The 22,584-nt window shown below is 43.9% G+C and overlaps 1 long non-coding RNA gene across 1 annotated transcript; it reads right to left on the reverse strand.

Moving 5' to 3' along the window:
* Positions 1-250: 250 nt before the first annotated feature.
* On the reverse strand, positions 251-22,515 carry LOC144333417 (uncharacterized). The gene is made up of 4 exons (XR_013402048.1): positions 22,248-22,515; positions 21,267-21,304; positions 6,569-6,725; positions 251-4,395 (listed from the first exon to the last, which is right to left on the reverse strand). It is a non-coding gene; the product is annotated as an uncharacterized LOC144333417 (long non-coding RNA).
* Between the last annotated feature and the right edge of the window lie 69 nt (positions 22,516-22,584).

A 22,584-nucleotide genomic window follows, 5' to 3' on the forward strand; every position in this document is an offset into this window, starting at 1 on the left:
CAACAGAGATACCACTACACATCTATTTGAATGGTCAAACTCTTGAACACTGAAAAAATAAAATGCTAGCAAGGATGTGGAACAACAGGAACTCTTGTTCATTGCTGGTGAGAATGCAAAATGGTACAATCACTTTGGAAGACACTTTGGCAGTTTCTTACAAAACTAAACATACTCTTAACATATGATCCAGCAATCACACTCCATGATATCTACCCAAGGGAGTTGAAAACGTATGTCCACACAAAAACCTATGCACAGATGTTTATAGCAGCTTTATTCGTAACTGCCAAAACTTAGAAGCCACCAACATGTCCTTCAGTAGGTGAATGAATAAATAAGTTGTGGTATATCCAGACAATGGAATGTTATTCAGCACTAAAAAGAAATTAACTATTGAGCCATGAAAAGACATAGAGGAACCTTAAATGCATATTAACAAGTGAAAGAAGCCAATTTGAAAAGGCTATATGCTGTATGATTCCAACTATATGATATTCTGGAACAGGCAAAACTTGTAGACAGTAGAAAGATCAGTGGTTGCTAGGATTTGGAGGGAAGAAGGAATAATAGGTGGGAACACAGAGGATCTTTAGGACAGTAAAAATACTCTGTATGATACTATTGTATCATAATATACAAAGTATATATAATTATACACTTGTCCAAACCACTAGAATGTACAACACTGTAAGTGAGCCCTAATGTAAACTATGCACTTTGGATGGCAGTGATGTGTCAATGTAGGTTTATCAGTTGTAACAGATACCACTCTGGTGGGGGATGTTGATAGTTAGGGAGGATGTGCATGTGTGGAGGCAGGGGATATATAGAAAATCTGTACTGTCCTCTTAATTTTGCTATGAACCTAAACTGCTCTTTAAAAAGTCTTAGCCAGGCACGGTGGCTCACGCCTGTAATCCCAACACTTTGGGAGGCTGAGGCGGGTTGATTGCTTGAGGTGAGGAGTTCAAGACCAACCTGGCCAACATGGTGAAACCCCCTCTACTAAAAATACAAAAATTAGCTGTGTGTGGTGATGCACACCTGTAATCCCAGCTACTCAGGAGGCTGAGGCAAGAGAATCGCTTGAACCTGGGAGGCAGAGGTTGCAGTGAGCCAAGATCATGCCACTGCACTCCTGCCTGGGTGACAAGGCCTTTGGCCTTGAATAACCACAAGTGGCAGTCATGCAGATTGGCCATGGCCCTTGGATGAGCCCCAATATTGTGCTGGTCTTCAGGGCTTCAGATGCAACTCAGCACAGTTCCAATTGTGGTGGCTACAGGAGTACCTGTGTCACCCACCTCCAACACTGGGTAGGCCAGTACAGAGAAAGACTCCTGACTGAAGGAAAGGGAAGGCAGAGAGCAAGACACACTGCCTGGTAACCTAGGGAATTCTCCTAATTATCTGCCCAAGTCCATCAAGACTGTGTATGTAGGAGTAAAGTCTTTCCAAAAGTTTCTCTGGCAAACTGCATCTGAGAGACTTCTGTGACTCCGGATCAGAATAGCAGTAAGCATGCTTTTGGATGCAAGTAATAGAAAATAACCAAGGGAGCTCCTTAGGGATGTAATTGAAAGTGCAGAGGTAGATCAGGCTTCAGGTGTTGATCCAGCGGCTCAGCGCTGTCCTCAGGACCAGTTTCTGCCACTCTGCCCTGCCACACGCAGCACTGGCTCCACCGTCAGGCTGGCTCTGCTTCTGGGTGCAGGATGGTGGCCAGAAACCTGCAGGCCACATGCTCTATCATTTGGGGATGCTTCTGCTCAGCATTCCAAGCCAGAATTCCAAGATTTATCCTGCAGAGAATCCTCCTTGACATCTCTCTTCTCTCACATTCAACATCCAGTCTGTTGGAAAGTTGTTGGCTCCACCTTCACAATACATCCAGCATCACCACCTCTCACCATCTTCGGCTGCTACTAGCCTATTGCCAGCTACCAATGTCTCCCACCCGGCTTAGTGGGTCACCTCCTAAACAGTCTCCCTGCTTCCACTCCTGTTCCCCTTACAGCAGCCTGAGTAATACTTCAAAAATGTAAGCCAGACAAAGATTGGAAGCCATAGACACTGGGGACCCCATTAGTGAGGAGGGTGGGGGGTGGTGAGGTTGAAAAATTATCTATTGGATACAATGTTCACTAGGTGACAGTTTCACTAGAAGCCAGACCACAATATTATACAATATATCCATGTAACAAACCTGTACAGGTACGCTCTGAATCTTAAAAAAAAAAAAAAGTCGGTCAGAGCATGTTACTGCTCAAACCCTGGAGTGGCTCCCCATCTCACTCAGAGGAAAAGCCAGTGACCTTGCAATGGCCACCAAGGGCATGATCTGGCTCCCTTGTAACCTTTCTGAATTTAGGTCGGCCACCCTCTCCCTCTTTCACTCCAATTCAACCATCTTGGCCTCTAAATTGTTCCTGGGAAACACACCAGGTGTGTTCACCTTCCGACTGGGGACTTTATACTGGTTGTCTGATTTGCATGAGACACTTTTCTAGAGAGCCGCACTGCTCACTTTTCAGTCACTTTTTCAGTGAGGCCTACTTAGAACACTCCATTTAAAATTGCAACCCGGCCCAGGGTGGTGGCTCACATCTGAAATCCCCGTACTTTGGGAGGCTGAGAAGGATCACTGGAGGCCAGGAGTTCCAGACCAGCCTTGGCAACAAAGGAAGACCTCAACTTTACAAAAAGAAATTAAAAAATAAAACAACTGTGACACCTGCAGTCCCCCACACTCACATCTTCTATCTTGCTTATTTTTTCCCCACAGTACTGCTTACCTAGTATGTTTATGGATTTAACTCACTATTTTTCCCAGCTAGAATTCAGGGATTTTTGTCTGTTTTATTGACATTTCCCTAGACTCTACAACAGTATTTTGTTCATAGCAGATACTCAAAAAGTTTTGTCGAATGAATGAATGCGACTGGCTCAGGACACCCACTCTATTTCTGTATGCTTAGGGAGGAAATGCCTAAATCCTAAATGCTGGGAGTATTTCCAAAGTAAGACCAAGCTTGATGTGTCCAGAGCTTGGAATTTGGATTCTGCTCAAGAAAAAAAACTGGTAAGAATCAACAGATAATCCAGGAGGTTAACAGTACCTGTGGTGCTTAGTTAATGTGATCAGTCTTGGATCACACAAGATACCACAGGTATCCAAGATACCAAGATATCTTCGATATCTTGGATACCACAGGCCTACAAATCAAAATCTCTAGAGATAGGAGTCATAAGTCTGCTTTTCTTCCTTTTCTATAACCAGCAGCCCCCAGGTGATTCTTCTAGTCACTAAAACTGAAAACAGTCCCGGACTGTATGCAAAGCCTTGGCAGGAGTGACACAGATGTGCTGTGAGACATAACTGGAGCATGACTAAGAGAACTGAGATAAACTAAATGGTACTAGCACATCAGAAGAGGCCAGGAGCTGTGGTTCATGCTCATAATCCCAGCACTTAGGAAGACAGAGGAGAGAGGATTTCTTGAGCCCAGGAGTTTGAGACCAGCCTGGGCAACATAGCAAGGCCCCATTCTCCACACACACACACACACACACAAAAACGTTTGCACATCAGAAAAAAGGATGTAGATACAGAAAAAGGAAGATCTTGGATTTAGGAAAAGGAAATCCAGAGACCAAAATTTGAGGAGTGTTTTTTTTGTTTCGTTTTGTTTTGAGACGAAGTTTCACTCTTATTGCCTAGGCTGGAGTACAGTGGCACAATCTTGGCTCACTGCAACCTCTGCCTCCCGGGTTCAAGTGATTCTCCTGTCTCAGCCTCCCAAGTGGCTGGGATTAAAGGTGCCTGCCACCACTCCTAGCTAATTTTTTGTATTTTTAGTAGAGACAGGGTTTCATTATGTTGGCCAGCTGGTCTTGAACTCCTGATCTCAAGCAATCTTGAGATCCCAAAGTGCTGGGATTCCAGGCGTGAGCCACCACGCCCGGCTGTGGAGTGTTTTTCCACTCCTGTCTGAGGAAAAAAAAAAAAGACTTAGATCTAGAGATTACAAATAATTGGGTCACAAGTCAGGGTTATAAGGTAATTTGTCGAGCTCCATAATGTGAACTAGTCCTCAAAACCATCTGTATTAGTTTGCTAAGGCTGATGTAACAAAATACCATAAGCTGGGTAGTTTAAACAATTTATTGTCTCACAGTTCCGGAAGCCAGAAGTGTGAGCTGAAGGTGGCAGCAGGACTGGTTCCTGCTGAGGCCTATAAGGAAGAATCTGCCCCATAATACCTCTCCCCTAGATTCCAGTGCTTTGCTGCTGTCTTTGACATTCCTTGGCTTATGGACACATCATCCCAGTCTTTGTCTTCATCTTCCCATGGTGTTCTCCCTCTGCAGGTGTCTGTGTCCAGATTTTCCCTTTTTACAAAGATACCAGTCATATTGGATTAAAGGCCCACCCTACTCCACTATGGCCTCATTTTAACTACAGTTGACCCTTGAACAACACAGATTTGAACTACATGGCCTCCACTTATACACAGATTTCTTTTGTTTTGTTTTGTTTGTTTGTTCATTTGTTTGTTTTTGAGACGGAGTCTCACTCTGTCACCCAGGCTGGAGTGCAACGGCACAGTCTTGGCTCACTGCAACCTCTGCCTCCCAGGTTCAAGCGATTCTCCTTCCTCAACTTCCCAAGTAGCTGGGACTATAGGTGCGTGCCACCACACCCAGCTAATTTCTGTATTTTTAGTTGAGACAGGGTTTCACTATGTTGGCCAGGCTAGTCTCAATCTCCTGCCCTCATGATCCACCCGCCTCAGCCTCCCAAAGTGCTGGGATTACAGCCAGTGAGCCACTGGGCCTGGCCAGATTTTTTTTTTCCAACAAATACATTGGAAAATTTTTTGGAAATGTGTGACAAGTGTATGTATAAAATATATGTAGATAATAGTCTATTTTATCACTACCACAAAATATACACAAATTATAAAAAGCTAAAATGTATTAAAACTTACACAAACACAGATTGTATGGGGAGCCATTCAAAGTTGAGAGAAATGTAAACAAATGTAAAGATGCAGTATTACATCATAACTGCGTAAAATTAGCTGCAGTAATATTGCACTACTGTAATAATTCCATAGCCACTTCCTGTTGTTATGGTGGCAAGCTCAAGTGTTGCGAGTATCCACTTAAAATGCCGTGTGATGCTCATCATCTCCGCATGAGCAGTTCATCTCTCCAATAAATTGCATATTGCAGTAAGAAGTGATCTCTGTCAGTTCTCACATATTTTTCAATGGGTTTAGTGCAATACTATAAACCTTGAATAACACCATGGGACCCATGCGAAGTGCCACCAGTGATGTTCAAAGTGCTCCCGAGAAGCAGAGAAAAGTCATGAGTTTACAACAAAAAGCTGAATTGCTTGATATGCACTATAGATTGAGGTCTGCAGTTGCTGTTGCTGCCAATTCAGACACACAATTCACCTTGTAGACAGGTGATGCGAACTTACAGTATCAATAAATACAGTACAGTACTATAAATGTATTTTCCTTATTTTCTTAACACTTTTCCTAACTTACTTTATTGTAAGATCATTGTATGTAATACATACAATATACAAAATATGTGTTAATCAACTGTTTCTGTTATTATCTGATAAGGCTGTGGTTCCACAGTAGGCTATTTGTAGCTAAGTTTTTGGGGAGTAGAAGTTATACATGCATTTTTAACTATGCAGGTTGGCATGTCTAACGCCCACACTGTTCAAGGGTCAGCTGTAATTATATCTGCTACAAGTCTATTTCCAAATAAGGTCACGTTCTGAGGTACTAGGGGTTAGGACGTTAACATATGAATTTGGAAGGGACACAGTTCAACCCATAACACTAGCCATTTCTCTTTCGTGATTTTGTGATCACCAAACAACTTTCTGGTTACTAGCATGATTCCCCAGGTACCCAGGACGTAGCCATGGGGGTCCTGGAGAACAATCATGGAGCTTTTTGGTCACCAGAGACAAATGTCTCCATCATAAACTGGAGTTCTGTTCACTCATGAGTCTTCAGCAAGTCTGGCTAGATGAAACCATCCCTGAGGGTCTGGTCATTCTGGTCACATTGACGACATGAGTTTTGGGGACTACAAAACTGTGATGACTCCCCCATTAGGGCACGTTTGCAGAACTGGTTGTCTTCTCTCTATGATATTATTGGGTCATCTTTGTAACTGCAAGAGGGAGCTCCACCTTAGAAGATTCAGAAAAACAGCTAGAGGAGCCAAGAAATGTGCCTAAGTGCACATCTCTCACCAGCCCTGCTTCCCAGCCATCTCCACATCAAACCTAAGGGTCCAGGGCTGCCATCCTCAAAAATGAAAGAATTCAGAGTGTGTGCCCTCATTAAAAAGGGATATAGGTACCTGAGTTGTAGGTAGGGATTCCCAGACATTTTGCAACAGATAATCTACCCTCTCTCTGGCCCCTTCTTTCCTGAATGACAGGTATTTTGAAAAGGGGTAAATTCCTGAGTGCTATCCCTACAGACCAGGGTAAATAAAGCTATCAACTCAGGAAAATACTCACCTGATTTGACTATGCTTTCTGGCAGGATAGCCCCCAGTATCTTTTGATCTGGGAGCCTCTACCAAGGAGGAGGAAGATCTCGATTTCAACTTAAACAAATATTCTTGCTTGCCATATCCTTCTCTGGCTCCATCAAATATCTTTCAAGTCCCATGTCCTTGCAGAGAAAACAGAGCTAAGTAAGAACTTAAGTGGAGGTTCTTAAAAGCCTTAGACATTGTCATAAACTAGGAAAAGTGTTTTCTTAGATTAGCATGCACATTTAATCAATCAATCTCCTTGTTTTGTCTTTAGAAAAGGATATAATCAAATGGCCTTAAAATGGCTCAGTTATGGTCGGTTACATATGTAATGTGAACTTCATAGGCAATTAGCACTGACTCTAAGCTTGAGGGCTTTAGGCCCAGGCCCAGTATCTGGAAAACTCAAACTATAACAGCCAAAGCTTGAGTGCAATGAGATTTCCAAAGCCTAGTGGTTGACCCAGAAATCTAATCCAACAGAATTTTAATACAGCAGAAGCTCTCTTAATGGAACACTACCTAAACAATTCAGTGCATTAACAGACACTCTCTATCCCTCTCTGACACTGATGCCAGTGTGCACTGAACACTACACTACTCTTTAACACAGCATTTTTCAAATCACAGGTCTTCATACCAATTTACTAGGTGAAATACATTCATTGGATCATGACCAGCATTTTTAAAATGAAACAGCACAGATCAGTTGAGTTGTACGTTTACAGTTAGTGATTTGTCTGAAACTTCTTCATGCCTATTACATAAAAGAATGAAATATGAGTACAAAAAAACCCACCATGAAACAAACAAACAAAAAACAAATTATGAAAAGCAAGTTCAATATTTTGAAAAGACTAAAGGCAGTTTACAAAAAAAAAAAAAAAAAAAACAGTAAAAATTGTTGTCAAATTAGTGATGGGCTAGAAAACTAAAAGATTAGGAAAAGAAATTGTAAAGCCTAAAAGACTCCACACTGAAACTGTTTTTTAAGTGTCTAAGCTCACTCCTCTCTATAGAAAAACAAAGGCTGGAAACCATAAACCCAGTGTATCACGGGTAGGGTTAATGTAAGAAAAACAATGAGTAATTTCAATCAGAGGATTCCAACACTGAGCCCAACATCTAATCATTGAGGAATGAATGTACAATTATATGCTTTAAGTAAAACTAAAAAGTTTAGGGTTTATATATTTTACAAATTTCTATCTTACTTGATAAAATGATTGATATATTTTTAAAATTTGGTCAGTTCTTAGAATATGATGGAATAGGATTTAAATGTTATAAACTCATTGCATTTCTCAATGATGGAAAGAATCATGAAGCATACCCTTAATGTAGCAGAGAAAGTTATCAGATAGATAGTATATATGACAACATGATTAGGACAAAGTACAGAAAAAAAACAACAGCCTCACGTCGGGAAAGACTACCCACTTATAAGCCAAAGATTCATAATCAGTCCAGATAACTGGTTGTCTCTGAAGTTCTGTTCTGCTCCCTCCTCTTTGCTGTCTCCCTGCCCCACTAGAACTGGCTTCTTCTTTTTGTCCCACTAGCTGCTGTAAGTCTGTCTACCTGGATCTACCGAAGCCCTTGAGACAATTTTCTACATATCACTGTTTATATATGAGTGTTCATCAACTAGACCCTAAGCTTCTGAAAGGTAAGGATCAGGTCTTATTTCTTGTTTCCAGCATCAGCACAGGGCCTGGCACTTAGTAAATTTTTGCTGAATGAATGACTCTATGCACAGATAAATTGAAGTGTTGTCCTAATTTTCAGTAAAAGTGGAAGGTAACTCTAGTTGAGTGAATTATAACTTTGTAAATTGTTGTGTGCATGTTTTTTAATGTTATAGTAATACAAACAGAAGATCACTGTTACATCCTAAAGCGTTGTAAGAAAAAATCAATCAATCAATCAGTCAATCACAGGAGGCCAGCACGGTGGCTCATGTCTGTAATCCCAGAGCTTTGGGAGGCCAAGGCAGGAGGATTGCTTGAGACCAGGAGTTGGCCAGCCTGGGCAAGACCCCATCTCTACCAAAAACGTAAAATATTAGCTGGGCGTGGTGATGCATGCCTGTAGTCCCAGCTACTTGGAAAGCTGAGGCAGGAGGATCGTTTGAGACCAGAGGTTCAAGGCTTCAGTGAGCTATGATTGCACCACTGCACTCTAGCCTGCACAGAGCAAGTCCCTGTCTCGGAAAAAAAAAAAAAAAAAAAAATCACTGAAAAGGTGAAAGTTCACTAAGCTAGCTGAAATAATCATTATGATCATTTGCCTCACTTTGCCTTGGCTCTGAATTTAGCACAAGACCCTTCCACAATTTTGATTCCCTGCCTGGAATCTTGACACTTCAAAGGAAGTCCCCTAGATAGGAAAGACAAATATTCTGGTCCCTGAAAAGGAAATATCTCTACATTTCAAACTGACAAATTGATTTTCTGGCACAAATCAGTAAAGGGTGGCTGCTCTGGGGAAAAAAATGAAGGAAAACTTAGAGGAAAGCTATTGTTTTGTTCTCACGATTTTTTTTTTCCTCCAAGGTCATCACATCTCTAAACATCCAAAATGTGATCATTTTTATTGGCTAAATTATATGGATAATTGAAGTACTTTTCCTGAGCAACTCAGAAACACATATTGACCATAGAAAAGCTGGAAAGGACTAAAAAGTATAAAACAGCCGGGCGCGGTGGCTCAAGCCTGTAATCCCAGCACTTTGGGAGGCCGAGACGGGTGGATCACGAGGTCAGGAGATCGAGACCATCCTGGCCAACACGGTGAAACCCCATCTCTACTAAAAAAATACAAAAAACTAGCCAGGCGAGATGGCGGGCGCCTGTAGTCCCAGCTACTTGGGAGGCTGAGGCAGGAGAATGGCGTAAACCCCGGAGGCGGAGCTTGCAGTGAGCTGAGATCCGGCCACTGCACTCCAGCCTGGGCGACACAGCGAGACTCCGTCTCAAAAAAAAAAAAAAAAAAAAAAGTATAAAACAGGAGGGGGAAAAAATCACTCATACTCCTCCTACACTAAGACATCAGCTATAAAATCTGGCATGTTTACTTCCAGTTTTGTTTTGCAGTTTTCTTTACATAGTTGAGATTACTCTACATGATACATTTTTATGGTTCTAAACTCACAAAGTTGACTTCATATCTCAAGTTTTATTCTACTCCTCCTGCCCTACGAAGAGTTTTTCTTTTCCATACCTTCAAATTCTCTAGAAAAGTCTCTTTCTAGGTATCACTGAAGTTTTATTTATCACTCAATCAACAAACATTTATTGAATACTAGCTGTGTGCAATGCACTAAGTTGGTGCCTTTAAGTATACATAGAAATAAAAGTGACTGTTGAAAGAACTTAAAATGTAGGTTGAAGAAACAAGCTATCTGTACACAAAGAAAACATACTGTCAAGCAATCCCATGTTTAATGAGTTAGGATGCAAAGTAAAGGAGGCGGACGGGGGGAGATACCAAGGTCAGCTTAGGAGAAAGGAGGCTCTTGGCTCTGACAGATAAGACTAGATAAACTCCACGATAATTATTTCATTTAATCAATTCTCCAGGCAACCTTGTGAGGTGGCTATTATTATCATCATCCCCAATTTACAGCAGTGGAAACTGTGGTGTAGGGAGGTTAAGTAACTTGCCCCAAGTCACAGAGCTATTAATAATTGGTGGTGGAGCCAAAGTCCATCTCCAGAGTTGGGCTCTTAACACTGCCTTCCAGATGTCCAAAGGCCTAGGGGAGACTGAATAGTCACAGTAAGAGGAATCTGCCGATCAACTGTTAATAGAAACAAAAGTATGAGTTTTTTTATTATTTTGAGACAGGCTCTCACTCTGCTGCCCAGGCTGGAGTGCAAGGGGCAACATCTCACTACAGCCTCGACCTCCAGAGCTCAAGCGATCCTCCCACTTCAGCTTCCAGAGTAGCTGGGACCACAGGCGCGCGCCACCACGTCCAGCTAATTTTTAAATTATTTTTTGTAGAGACGGGGTTTCTCCATGTTGCCCAGGCTGGTCTCGAACTCCTGGGCTCAAGAGATCCACCCACCTCGGCCTCCCAAAGCGCTGAGATTACAGGTGTGAGCTAATGCACCAAACTCTTGTGCATTCTTTAAGATGCTCAGCACTTGTTCTACTGAAAGACAGGGCTTCCCTGGGGGCCACCTGCTCCACTGAACTTCGACAAGCTGCCCCCTATCTTTCAGATAGGCCTAAACCTTCACCCCACCACTCGCTGGAGGTTTGGGGAGACGGCTTCCTGAACCGGGGACCTTCACCCTTCACGGGCGCTGGCTCGCGTTCACACCCCTTCCACCCTGGGAGAAGTGAGCTCCCTCCCCTTCCTCTGCAAGTTTCTAACTTGGGGCCCACAGAAATGAAGACCCTGTTTTCAGGTCCGGAGCCCCCTGGAGCGGGTGGCTGAAGAGTCTGATGAGTCACACTGAACCCCGCTTTCTGGGTCTAAGCTCAGAACCGGGACGCACTCTGGGCCTCTGCTGTCTACAGAAAGCGCGGCCCGGCCACGCTCCGAAGTCCCGAACCCACGTGTGAGAGGCTCCAGCCTCTCTCTCCCGCGGGGCCCGGGCTCGGCTGCTCCTCCGCCTTTGGGGTCCCCTTGGACTTCCGCTCCCGGCCCTGGGTGCCTCCGGCTGCGCAGTAAGAAGCTGAGGTTCACGCTGCCCTTCGACGTTAGAAACTGCCGGCGGCCTAGACCAGCGACTTCCCAGGGCCCGGCCCGACCTACTCCCCTCCCGCGACCTCTCTCCTCCCGCACCCAGGCCTTCGCCTCTTCCCGGCTCCGTCCCAACCTCCCGCTCTCCCAACCCCCGCCTCGCCCCTCCTCCTGTCCCCTTTTCTTTCGCTTCCTCCTCCCTTTCTCTCCCTCATCTCCCCTTCCCTCTCCAGTCCTCCTTCTCCCCCTCTCTTCCCTCTCCCTCTGTCTCTTCTCGTCCTCTCCCCTCAGGCAAGGGGGACCCTCAGGGAAGGGGGACACCGGTAGAGGTGAAGGCTCCTCTCCTCCCCTTCCCCGGAGCTGGAAGCTGTGGAACTCGGATCCCCGCAGCGCTACCCGCCAGTGTCCTGGCGCTTCTGGACCCAGGATCTGCAAAAGCTGAGCAAGTGGCCCCTGCCCAGCCCGTTAAAGGTTCCCACACGGGCTTGGAGGAGGCCCTTTCCGCTCGTGAGCTTTTCACTTGAGTGGCTCCTCCTGTAGGACAGGGAAGTAAGAGGCAAGATTGCAACTCCTTAGAGAAAACGTTTGGACGCAGATGGTATTTGAGGCCCCGAGGCACAGTGGAGACTGGGAAAGATTGTAGGTGAAGGAGCAAAAGGCCCAGGTCAGCCCCAGCTCGCCTGTGTTCTGGACTCTTCAAGGGGATCTGACGTCGCTGTGTGCCTTCCAAGCCCTGGAGGTCCAATCTGAGCGCCTTCCCCTGGTGATCTCTGATGCTTCACTACAGAACAGCAATCAGTATTTTACTTTGCCGGGAGAGATTACAACCCGCGCCCCCACCCCCACCCCACCAAATCACAGAAATTTCCAGCCAACACTGTGATTTGGCCCAAAAGCTAAATAATGTGTTCAAGGAAAAATCCGTTGGAGGTACCAGCAGAGCAGCAGATCTAGAAGAAAGAGTTTAGATCTAGACATTGCCTCTGGCTAGCTTAGGGCCTTAAGCAAGCAAATGGAGTAATGATGCCTACAGTTCCCGTTGTTTTGAGGAGAAACTGAGATAATGCATGTGATAATCTAAACTATAAAATGTCATACAAATGTAAGCTATTGTATCTGCAGAGATGTATGGCCAGCCAAAGAAGAAAAATAGTTTAACCCTGACTTTCAATAAGACTACAGTGAACCATGTTTCCCAATGCTGTTTTAGCAATACCCTAGGGAAGATCCCAGGGGCCTATGGGACTGCCACAAAATTCTTACAAAATTGCCTTAACCAGGACACTTTAATTTCACCATCATTAAAAAAAATAACTTGCCATTGAGTACATCTGGGAACAGATGTCAGAAAATCAAAGATTGGGTGTCAAAATAGTGAAATGGTAGATGAAGATTTAGGAAGCATTCGGTTAGACTAAATAAAACAAGTTCTTTGCTCCTGTTTTACTCCAGAATTCCTCATAGCCTTTGGTATGCATATTGTGACTCAAAAGAGCCATTGCATCAGCATTTCAGGACTAATCTGCCAAGAAATGCACGTGAACACCAGCCTATCCTCACAAGCAGGTTGGACTAATCTCTTACTCTGGATTTCTATACTCTCTACCCGAGGATCTGACACTGTGACTTCAGTTTCTTCATAGGTAGCCAAATGCTTGCAAAGAATTGAGCCTCCTAGATTCATTCATCAAATTTTCTTGAGTGTTTTTGTGCCAGGCACAGGGCTATAGACACACAAGCACACAAAACAAGTAATACTCCAGCCCTAGTGTCACTGGAGGAAACAAACACAGTGACCATGACAATATAATTAGCCATTCACCATGAGCAGCTGGCAGTTGGCCTCACATAGGGGTCTGGTCTCAAATTCAAGTGCTTCCAGAAACCAGACACAAAGGTGAGGGGCAGGGGCGGTGGGGAACTGGGGAAGGTAGGCCTGGTCTGAAGGGGGAGCCCCATGAAGCATGCACCCATCGTTGGCGTGCCTAGCCAAGTTACCACATCGCCCACTTTTTCAAGAGAAGCCAGCAATCTGAATTCTTGTGTGAAATCACCTAATTTTTAAATGTCACCTGATCCAAACTTTTAGAAGAGGACCATCAGAACACATTCTGTGAGCTGCCAGTTTATAACTTCTACCCTCCCTGTGTCATCAAAAATGATTCAAAAATAGGATAAGAACCCAAAAAGAATGAGAAATACCCCTCTATAGTGGCTATCACTAAAGGAGGCATAAATGCCAAGTAAATAATTTCTAAGATTCATAATTATCCAAAAATATTTATTATGGGTTTAATATGTGCTGACATCTCTATGAATGGGTCTTACTGTTTCAGTTACAGTAACATGTGACTAAGTCATCAGACTGCTGTACCCCAGGTTATCCATAAAAAACAAAAGCAAAAAACTTGGCTCCACCTAAGTAGCAAAACATTCTAAATTTTCCAAAGCAAATGAATAGGAATGGTGAGAAGAACCTATTAATACATGTTTGCTGAAGCTAAAATACTGTTTTATGATCCCATCCCTTTGGGTTCTCAGAAGAATTGAGTTTTAGGGAGGAAGCCTGGGGTGCACACATATTATATTTATATCTGCCAATCTGTTTTTTTAAATTGCTGCCCAATACGCTTTGTATTTGTTTTGCCAAACATGTCACTAAATTATAGTTTGGTTTTGTTTTTTAAGGGATTGAAAGTAAAGTTGCTGAAGGCATGCCAGAGAGGGACCCAAATACTATCCAGGCAGCTTGACTAGCAACGTGGCTCAGATTATATCAAGGAGGAAAAAGTAGGGAATTGATTTGTTTGGTTAAGACTAAAAATAAATTATTTTAATTTTAATGTTGTTGAGGGCTGGTGCTGAATTTTTTGGGAAAGGAAGGAGAGGAAAAAAAGCCCTAATACAGCCCCTACTCATGCAGGCTATGAAAAGTACTAGTATCCTAGTTTCACAGACAGATGGTGTAAAATACGTATAAGACTTACCCCCATCGTTGTCTCTCAGCAGATAACCTGGCCTGCTTCATTGAGAAAATTAATTTTAAATCCCACAGCTTTCTGGCTTTCACTGTAAACTCACCTACATTGTAGCCATTCTCCCTCTAGTCTTAGCATAACGGTGTCCTTCCTTCTAAGGTCATCCTCAGCAAGTCTTTCTCAGTGGTTCTCAGCCCCAACTCTCTGATATCTTCACCTGGGGACATTTTTAGAAAACACTAATGATGCCTGGGTCCCACCCCCAGGGATCTGAATTGAATTGGGTGGGATTCCCAGGTGCTTCTAATGTGCATCCCAGAGCCTTTCATTGCCTCTCCCCTTTGGAATTTCCTCTCTGGCTTCTCCCGACCAGCAAGTAAACATGCTTCCTACTATCCCATATTCATATCTCATCCTCTCCTACTCTTTCATGTCTCTTATAAAAGTAGTGCCTTCCCTGCCCCAAACCACATCTCTTGTTCACCATCCAGCTTCTGCCCTCACCTTTCCACAGAAAAACTCCTATTATAAGGTCACCAGTCTTCTCTTTGGCCAAACCCTCAACGGTTGACTCTCAGAATTTTTCTGAATTATCCGACACTGCTTACCAAACCCTCCATTTCTGAAACATCCTCCCTTAGAGTCTGTGTGTCTTCTATGTCTCTGACTTCCCTTTCTCAGTCTCCTTAGTCACCTCTTTCTCCTTCCTTGCTTTATTAAAAGTTTACATCTTGGTGACTATAGTTTTTCAAAATGGATAAGAAAAGAATTCAAAATCACAAGCATAAAGAAAAGACACAGGCCAGGCACGGTGGCTCACGCCTATAATCCCAGCACTTTGGGAGGCTGAGGCAGGTGGATCACCTGAGGTCAGCAGTTCAAGACCAGCCTAACATGTGAAACCCTACTAAAAACATGTGAAACTCTACTAAAAATACAAAAATTAGCTGGGCGTGGTGGTGCGCGCCTGTAATCCCAGCTACTCGGGAGGCTGAGGCAGGAGAATCACTTGAACCCAGGAGGCAGAGGTTGCAGTGAGCCGAGATCATGCCACTGCACTCCAGCCTGGGCGACAAGAGCGAAACTCCATCTAAAAAAAAAAAAAGGCCAGCATGTTGGCTCACACCTGTAATCCCAGCACTTTGGGAGGCCGAGGCGGGCGGATCACCTGAGGTCGGGGATTTAAGACCAGCCTAACTAACATGGAGAAACCCTGTCTCTACTAAAAATACAAAATTAGCCGGGCGTGGTGGCACATGCCTGTAATCCCAGCTACTTGGGAGGCTGAGGCAGGAGAATTGCTTGAACCTGGGAGGCGGAGGTTGCAGTGAGCCGAGACCCCAAGACCGTGCCACTGCACTCCAGCCTGGGCAACAAGAACAAAAAAAAAAAAACTCCGTCTCAAAAAAAAAAAAAAGAAAAAGACATAAAGTGCTAGCAGAAAGAAAAGGGAAATATTTAAGGTGATGGATATCCCCAAGTACATGGATTCAATCTTTACAAATTATATGAATGTAATAAATTATCACATGTAATAAGTTGTTTCACTTCGAAACAATATACATCTATTATGCATCTATAAAAAAGTGAATCCCTTGGAAACAACCTAATTATCCATCAGCTGATGAATGGATAAACAAATTGTGTTATATCTATATAATGGAATATTCTTCAGCCATAAAAAGGAATGAAGTAAAAATATATGCTACAACATGGGTGAACCTTAAAAACATTATGCTAAATGAAAGATGTCAGACACAAAAGGCCACATGTTGTATCATTCCATATATGTGAAATGTCAAAAAAAGGCAAATCCTTATAGACAGAAAGCAGACTACTAATTGCTAGGGTCTGTGGGTGCAGAGGGGATGTTTAACTGGTGCAGAGGTTTCTGTAGGGGTGATTAAAGTGTTCACAGATTATACAGTGATGATGATTGTACATCATTGGGAATGTGCTAAATGCCACTGAATTGTATACTTTAAAATTATTAGAATGTTGAATTTTATAGTATATGGATTTTACCACAATAAAAATGCACCTTGTTTTGTTGGGGAAAAAAAAAAACAAACTAATCCTTGCTTTCTGTCTCTTCTTCCTGGATGAGGTCATCCATACCCACAGCTGCTGGTGCTTCTTCTTTTATTTATTTTTTTTTCAGACAGTCTCATTCTGTCACCCAGACTGGAGTGCAGTGGCGTGATCTCGGCTCACTGCAACTGCCTCCCAGGTCCAAGCAATTCTACAGCCTTGGCCTCCTGAGTAGCTGAGACTGCAGGCGTAAATCACCATGCCCAGCCATTTTTGTATTTGTAGTAGAGTCAGGGTTTCACCATGTTGGCCAGGCTGGTCTCAAACTTCTGACCTCAAGTGATCTGCCCGCCTAGGCCTCCCAAAGTGCTGGGATTACAAGTGCCCACAGCTTCTTTTTATCATATGGACACTAAGACTCAGATCAGTTTCTCAAGCCCATCTATCTGTCCTGAACTCTAGGTCATGGTCTTCAAAGACTAGACATCTCCAAAAGGGTATCCCACAGATCCCTCCAACTCTTCATGTGAATAGCAGAATGCATCAGCTTGACTCCAAATCCACTCTTCCTCCCCATTCCTATCTTTGTTTATGATATCTGTCACTTGTGTTAGAAACCCAGGAGTCATAAGCTCCTCTTCTTCTTACATCCCCCACATGGGGTCAGCCATCAAGTTTGATCTAGGTAGTCCATTATCTCCTCTTTGCTTCCACAAACTACTTTGGTTTAGTTCATCCCTCAACTGGACCATGCAGTCAGTAGTAACATCACTGGCCTCCTGCCTCCACTTGCCTGCCTCCACCCCACAGACTCTTGAGTCATTTAACAACCTCCATCCCTTCTTTCCCCAGCCACCTTGACTTCTATCCTCTTGGACATCGGGAATCCTAATGTTTGTCAGTGGGAACAGACATGCCCCTTGGTGTTAGAAGGCCTTGCCACCAGTGTCATTGTCTTATTTTGGAGGAAACCAAGAGCCTGGTTTTCTCCTGTAGGCCCACATTGTCCATTCTGTTCCTGTTCCCAGCCAGGTCACAGTAGATTTTTCCAAATAGAGAGAGGAGACCCCACGCAGCCATTGGCAGAGGTCAAGTGGCATTTCTCAGTGTCATCAGAGCCCTGTGGCTCCATGGATATCATTGGTTAGGAGGAGGTGAAATTGGGCATTCATGTTTTGAAGTGAATTTATTAAAAGAAAAATGTTAAACAAATAATAACCCATAGGGTTTGTGGATAAAGCAAAACCTGAGGGTTGTTCACAAATGACTGCATTTGTGGAAATGTTTGTCAAATGAACTGCTCAAATCAGCTTCAAGGGGGCAGGGCACAGTGGGGATGAGGAAGGCAGAAAAGAGTGAGATGAAAGGGAAAGGGACTCTACTCCTGAGCCCGGAGGACCTTCCCTCACCTCAGTTCCCCCCTACACTCCTCCTTGAGGGCAGCTTTGGCTGCATTTTCACCCCAATAATAAGAAAATCCCAGTCAGGCACAGTGGCTTGCACTGGTAATCCCAGTACTTTGGGAGGCTGAGGCAGGAGGATTGCGTGAGCCCAGGAGTTCAAGACCAGTCTGGGCAACATAGGGAGACTCTGTATGTGCAATTTAAAAAAAAAAGCCAGGTGTGGTCCCAACTACTCATGAGGCTGAGGTAGGGGGATTGCGTGAGCCCAGGAAGTCGAGGCTGTGGTGAGCCATGGTTGTACCACTTCACTCCAGTCTGAGTGACAGAGCAAGACTCTGTCTCCAAAAAAAAAAAAAAGGAAAAGAAAAAGAAAATCCCAACATTCCCAACAAGAAAACTCATTGGGGCTTTCAGTGGGAGGGAAAGAGTTTTCATGACACTCTCTCCTGCAATTAAGAGAGAGCAGGAATTGCCTTTGGATGCTTGACTCTTTGTGCACAGAGGAGAGGCCACAACTGTCACCCTGAGGCAACAAATTGCTGACTTAATTACCTATTAATGTCCTGCAAATTGTAAGTCATTTGATATTTTCTCCAAGAAAACATCTCCAAATTGTCAGCAGTCTCCCCTGCGTCCTAATTATTGTGTCACTAACTGTGTTGGTTCCATTTCTTTTTTCCACAAAATGGGTCCCTCAGCATTGGCTGATCATAGTTATCATTTTTTAATGGCCAAATTTGATGGATTTACAAAGAGTTTCCCCAAAGCTGCTGGCCGTTTGGGCCTCATGCATCAGTGTGAGACAAATGTGAATTGAGTAATTCCGTCACAGCCATTTGTCAACACCTCCGAGGAGAAAATGTCAGCAGCACATGATGGCAATCAAACTAGTTATGAATTTGAATTTGGCTGTTCTCCTTCCTCCTCAGGAGAAAGGATGTATGATCTGAACCATCTATTACCTTTACATTTCATAGTTCCCTTTTAAAACCACATACATATTCTACTATACTGCTTGGTCCACCAACCAAGGGTAGGATAACACCAAAGGAGCCAGAGATTTAGCCTGCAAGAATAATAATCACAGGCCTGATATGGTGGCTCACACCTGTAATCCCAGCACTTTAGGAAGCTGATGTGGGCGGATCACTCGAGGACAGAAGTCCAAGACCAGCCTGGCCACCATAGTGAAACTTCATCTCTACTAAAAATACAAAAATTAGCCATGTGTGGTGGTGCATGCTTATAATCCCAGCTACTTCAGAGGCTGAGGTAGGAGGATCACTTGAACCTGGGAGGCAGAGGTTGCAGTGAGGTGAGATCATGCCACTGCACTCAGCCTGGGCAACAGAGTGAGACTCCATCTCAATAATAATAATTACAAAAACAGTAACAGGTAACAGTTAACAAGTGCTTCCTATACGCTAGACCCTGTTCCAAGTGCTTTGTGTATATTGACTCATTTAATCCTCCAAAAACTCTATGTGATCATCCCCATTTTACAGATGAGAAACAGGCACAGGGAGTTTTACTAAGATTGCAGAACCAAGCAGTCTGCCTCCAGAGTCCAGGCCCTTAAAACCAATCACCTGGACCAGAAGCAGTTGTATCTTCATTATCGTCAACACGTATTAGATACTTATGACGGGCATGTGACCTGCTTCGCATGCACTTAATCCTCGCAAGAACCCCATAAGGAAGGAGTATTGCCATTTTCCGTTTTACAGACAAGAACACTTAGACTGACATAGAATAACTTGCCCAAAGTCACATACCTCCTATGTGCCAGGGCAGGGACAATGGGCCTGTCAGACTCTTTACCACTGTGAGAGCTGTGCTGGTAAGGAAAGGATTCTAATCCTGGCAGAGCAGCAGGCCCTAACTAAAATCACTAGTATATCAGCAGGGAAGTCTGCAATGCACTGAGAGGCCCTCTGAGAAAGGGTGGATTATAGGGCTGGGGCAGCTGGGGCAGAAAATACACAGTGAGCCTGGTGCATTTGACAGAAAGTAAAGGAGTGCTCAAAACAAACACCAACCAGAGCAAAATGCAAAAAAGGAGGAAGCCATGTCAAAAAGGACACAGGAGCAAGCCCAAAAAGCTTGCAGAGTCATAAACAGAAACCAATTGAGCAATAAAAAAACAGTACCGGATTCTAACCCAAAGAATAAAATACATCTCCATAGTGCATACTGATATAAAGAAATGATTGAATGAACAAATAAACAAGTAGAAGAGAGAAACTGTCCTTACAGGATTCCAAATGATAAAGGTAGAAGGCACGAGGGAAGTAGAAAATCACCATTTGAACACCATAGTAGTAACTGCTGCAGCAAAGATTCACTGATGAATGCTAAAATTAGTGGGTGAAACTTTAAGCAGAAATAGAATCTTTGTATAGCCTCAAAGTATCTACCCAAAAACATTAATTAGTCACTGTGGTGGTTTTAACATATGTCCACAAATTCTTTGATACTCCTTCCTCTAGAAAAGGAGCTTAATTCCTTTCCCCTTGAGTATGGGCTGGACTTAGTGACTTACTTCTGACAAATGGAGTATTGAAAAAGAAAATTAGTAACTTCTCAGTGGCAAAACCTGGCGGACACCTCCTTAACCAAGTGATCAAGCTTAACATCACCTGTAATCTTTCAGGCTGATACCATGTCCCCCAATATGATGTCATGAGAAAGGCACTTCCCCTAGTGATATTCTTCCCCAAAATTCATAAGAAAACATCAGTCAATCTCAAACTGAAAGACATTCTACAGTATACCTGACCATAACTTTTAAAAGTGTCAAGGTCATGAAAAACAAAGAAAGCCTTTAAAACTGTTGCATATTGGTGAAGACTAAGGAGACGTGACAACTCAATACAATGTGGGACCCTGGATTGGATTCTAGGACAGAAAAAAAGGATATGAGTGAGGAAATTGGTGAACTCTGAATGAAATCTGTAGTTTAGCTAATAGTTCTGTATTAATGTTAATCTCTCAGTTTTGATAACTGTACCATGGTTATGTAAGATACTACCTTTAGGTGAAGCTGGGTGAAGGGTATAAGGGAGTGCTCTGGGGTGGCTTTGTGGAGGGAAATGCCCAGAAGTTGAGAGACCAGAGGTGAGGCTCAGTGGCTCATGCCTCTAATCGCAACACTGTGGGAGGCTGTGGCAGGAGGATCACTTGAGCTCAGGAGTTCAAAAGCAGCCTGGGCAACAAAGTGAGACCCATCTCTAAATAAAAATAAAAATAAAAATAAAAATAAAAATAAAAAATTAGCCAGGCATGGTGGCATGCACTTGTAGTCCCAGCTACTTGGAGCTGAGGTGGGAGGATCACTTGAGCTCCGGAGGCTGCAGTGAGCTATGATCATATCACTGCACTCCAACCTGAGAGGCAGAATGAGATCTTCTCTCAAAACAAAATTTTCAGCAGCCTCCTACCTAAAGCACAACCTCCTACCTAAGCCCCTGTGCTTTAGGTAGGAGGCTGCTGAAACCACCTTGCCTTTGTTGATTGCTTTGTAACTATGCAGTGCTTCCTTTTTTCCCTCACTAGTCTGGACTCACTCACCACAGTTCTGTGATTTTTCTCTATTAGTTTCTGAAGACCTGGAAGAGAATTAGAGAAAACAGGCAGCAGAGTTAGGAAGTGGCAGAGTAGGCAAGGAGACAGGTTCAGTTGATGGTATAAACTAAGAAAATCAGAATAAAATATGGATTTTAGGTAATAAACGTCATTATTTGTTCATTGACTGCAACACACATACCATGCTCATGTGAGATATTAGTTATAGGGGAAGCTGGGCCAGGTATGGTGGCTCACCCCTGTAATACCAGCACTTTGGGAGGCTGAGGCAGATGGATCACTTGAGGTCAGGAGTTCAAGACCAGCCTGGCCAACATGGCAAAAACCCTGTCTCTACTAAAAATACAAAAAATTAGCCAGGTGTGGTGGCAGGTGCCTGTATTCCTGTCTACTCGGGAGACTGAGACAGGAGAATTGCCTGAACCCAGGAGGCGGAGGTTGCATTGAGCTGAGATCATGCCATTGCACTCCAGCCTGGGCAACAGAGTGAGACTCTGTCTAAAAAACAATAATAATAACAGGGGAAGCCGGGGTGAGGTATATAGGAACTCTCTCTGCAATGTTTTCAGTTTTTCTGTAAAATTAAAACTATTCTAAAAAATAAAGTCTATTTAACATAAAAAACAAAAAACATTCCTGTCTATGCTCCTAAGGTGAACAGAGCACAGAGACTCAGGTTCAGCAGAGTGGCCCTGGTTTGGCTCTAAGGCACTTGTGAGAGTGCCCAGAGAGAGAGAATGTGACATGTGGCAGAAAGCAGAGCCACAGAGATGACAGAAGGGCCTGGGGAAGGGGACAGAATGTTATAGGAAGACAGGAAAAGGAGGGGTCGGGGGGATGGCAGTGAGAGAGCCCCTGTGCTTCAGGCCATTTCTTTTGCTAGTTGCCCTTCCCACAGGACCCCTCTACCCCAAACTCTACTCCCACCCTGCTGGGTTTCCTAGACTGCATGATTTTGCCACGTACCTCCACTCCTCTCCACCCGGCCTCTGGCTTCCCTGGGGCTGGGCCAGTGGGAGGCCAGGGAGGGAAGTGGGATGAGAGCACTTAGGCCCCTCCCCCACCAGTTTGCCTCCAGGGCCGCCTCTCTTGCAGGGGCGTTGCTCCGGTCAGGCAGCCCCTCCCTGGCTCTTCTCACTGGTGCCCTGGCTGGGAACTGGAGCTGTGCTTGCCCCTGCAGGCCTGGCCACCGCGATGGTTCCTGCAGTGAGGACTGCACCATGCCTTGTTTCCCTGATCTCTGCCCACATCTTAGTAAATCCTCCCATTATTAAACACTTCTCAGTTACTCAATTGAGTACGT

The sequence above is a fragment of the Macaca mulatta genome, chromosome 12, assembly GCF_049350105.2.
Source record: "Macaca mulatta isolate MMU2019108-1 chromosome 12, T2T-MMU8v2.0, whole genome shotgun sequence".
Lineage (NCBI taxonomy): Eukaryota > Metazoa > Chordata > Mammalia > Primates > Cercopithecidae > Macaca > Macaca mulatta.